The sequence below is a fragment of the Apis dorsata genome, unplaced genomic scaffold, assembly GCF_000469605.1.
Source record: "Apis dorsata unplaced genomic scaffold, Apis dorsata 1.3 scaffold_17, whole genome shotgun sequence".
NCBI lineage: Eukaryota > Metazoa > Arthropoda > Insecta > Hymenoptera > Apidae > Apis > Apis dorsata.
Window position 1 is genome coordinate 37,695 of NW_006263319.1, and position 3,316 is coordinate 41,010.

General features: G+C 17.8%; 1 protein-coding gene across 1 annotated transcript in view; it reads left to right on the forward strand.

The window, feature by feature from the left end:
• LOC102677544 overlaps positions 1-3,316 on the forward strand; it is a 27,171-nt gene that overhangs the window by 19,729 nt on the left and 4,126 nt on the right. The window lies entirely within an intron of this gene.

Sequence of the window (3,316 nt, forward strand, 5' to 3'; positions counted from 1 at the left end):
TAGATATTATCATTTTTATATTATAATATTTAAACATATATTAAATAATTACAATTAATAAAAAAATAAAAATTCTGGTCTAACACGTTAAATGTGTTAAATATTCTGTGGAAGAAATTCTATATTTCTATAATTATTTAAAGATTGACGATTTTTGGCAATTGTAATATATCTTATTTATAAAATAAATATTGAACATAATCTTCTTTATATTTAATAAATTTATCCTTAATCTTCTAAACAAAAAAAATGAATTAATTCGTCATTTGAATTGCCATTTTTTATCGTTGGATTTAATAATTTTTTATTTTTCTAGATTTTCTATTTTTTTTTGAAGTATTATATAATTTCTGTTAAATATATTTTATTATATATTAAATATATATATTTATATTTATAAATATATATTCATAATAATCTAACTGGAATTGATTTATCTAGAGTAACTTTTAATTCCTTAATTATTGAGGAATGATTAAAGAATAAAATAACTAAGAATAAGAATAATAAAGAAGTTAAATTTCTCAAAAGCGCAATCATTCTATAATACTATTATCCAAAAATTTTTCATATTATAAATATTTTTTTTCTCAAATCTAATAGCTGAAAGTTGTAAAAGTTTTATCTAATCATTATAAAACAATCTTTGATTCTTCTAGAATCCAAACGAATCATTTCAAAGTGTTTTTTTTTATTTTTCAATCAAAAAAATTATTTAATATAGAAATAAAAGAAAAAAAAATCGCGCATTTCCCTTTATTCAATTTTCATCCTCTACTTCCTCTATCTATTTCTCTTCAACATTCTGCACGAGTGTTGCATTCGATTTAAATGAATTTGCATAGATTTTCCATTTATTCGTCTGACCGGTCGTTTATTGCATATTTATCGAAAGCAGCAACGAACTAATGCAATAAATTTTAATAAGCTTATAGGAATACGCATCATACCTTGACTTTAATATTTATATAAACATATAAAGACGATAAGTGCGGATGGCCTGATCCGATCGTTCAGAAAATCAAAAAATGCAACTGTCTAGAGATAAATGAAAAATTACGGAATTTAGGCTGGTTGCAGACATGAAGACGCAAACATTATCGAAAAAAGATCTAAGTAATTGATTTACGATTGAAACTCAGTTGAAGTCAAAGTCAAATTGTTAGAATTGCATTTCTGGTCGCTTATTATCTTTTTGTTCGTTTCTTTTTTTTTCTTTTTTTTTATTTGTTCGAGAAAATCAATGTCTTTGCTTTTAAGCCATTACTGCTAAGAATGAAAGAGTCTGACTCGACGGAATTTCATTGATGATTTTAAAAGTTAGCAACAAATATCTTTCATTGGCTGTTTTTTTGCGTTGATGCGGTGAAATGGAATTAAGCGATATTGATTTAGCGTTATTATTTATGAACTATATAAAATAATTTGAATATGTAATGATTTAGTTTGAGTGATTTAGGATTAACTGGATAATTCTATTGTTCTTTTTTCTTTTAAATTATTAAATTATTAAAGAATGAAAATTATAATATATAAAATTATAATATATAAAATTAATTTATTATATAAAATTAAAATAATCAGAAAATAATAAAAATTATATAGATGAATATGTATTTGATTTGAATTTATTTAAAAGAAAAATAACATTCTAAAGCAATATAAATTTTAATATTTTAATATTTGGGAATATGCATTTGTTAATAATATTATTTACAATTAAATCTTTTTTATTAACGAATTATATCTTTTTTAAAAATTTAATTTTATTCAATTTTATTTTATATATAGAAAACTTTAGTTAAAAATTTTATATAAAAAAATTTTGTAATAAAAAAATAAAATTCCTCTTTTCTAAACTTTTTATATTGGATCGATATTTTACAATTAATTAATTTATAATATATGTATTAAATTTATGAAAAAATTATATTCGTTTTTAATTATAATAAAATAAATAATAAAAATTTCAAACAATTTCGTCTTATTAAAATGGTATTTTATTAATAAAATATTGTATCTTCATTTAAACTTAGAAATTAATTTAGATTAAACAATTATAATAATCGATGAATGTGATACCAATTTGTCTTATGATTTTCAAGTAATTTTGTACATAAATATTAAATATTGAAAATTCATAATGTATTACAGAGTAGAGATTTGAAATCTTTGATATATGTTAATATTTGCTGTAATATCAAGCTACCAATATCATTGTATTAGTAAATAATATCAAAAATATCGGAATTATTCGAATAAATATTTAATCTTATATTTAATGAAATAAAAAAATAAATAATTGAATCGAGACATACATTGTATATATTATATTTACTAACCTAAAAAAACAAGAATATAGAATAAAAATATTACATTAGTAAAAAAAAATAATAAAAATAATAGTACATAGTAATAATAATATTTTAAAATAGTAATTAAAATAAATTGCAAATATATGAATATTATCTTTCAAGTTATGAAAATATTTTGATTAAGATTGAATTTAAAAGATTCGAAATGATCAAATAAATATCGTTTCTTTTCACAATTAGAAAACGATTTATTCTTGTAATGCCATGTTTTTTTATTTAATATAAATATTTAATATAATTGATATTGATAATAATTGAAAAAAATCATTCATTACTACATTGTATAAAACGTTTCTGTTTTCACTTACTATTATTATATAAATTTAAGAAATTTAAGATAATAAATATAAACTATCCTTAAAAAAAATTGTCTCATACTTTCGAAAATTAAACATATATTTGTATAAACATATTATTAAATATAATTTACAAAAATCGATATCGAATTACAAGATAAATTTTGAAATTTAATCTGAGAACTCTTATCATTTAAATTTCAATAATAAAATTATATTTTATTTATAAATAAATTATATATATATTTTATAAATAAATTATGCTTGATATGATAATGTCAAGCTATGATATGCTTAAATAAAAAAAAATTTATATCTTAATATATTATATAAAAATTTTGTAATATTTACAATTTAGATAAATTTAAATAATATCAAAAAGATATAGTGTATATAGATATATAATGTATAATAAATACACTATATGAATATATTATTAATTATTTTTGTTTTAATTATTTTAATTATTTTTTTATTAAATTAATTTACACAAAATCGGAATTTATTATTATCATTTTTAATTATATTTCATATATATCTATTGTTATATATGATTTATGTTTTTCTTATGTTTTTGTTTATTTTTTAAACTTTATATTTATTTAATTCTTAAAAATGATTAATAATTTTTATATAATAAATGTT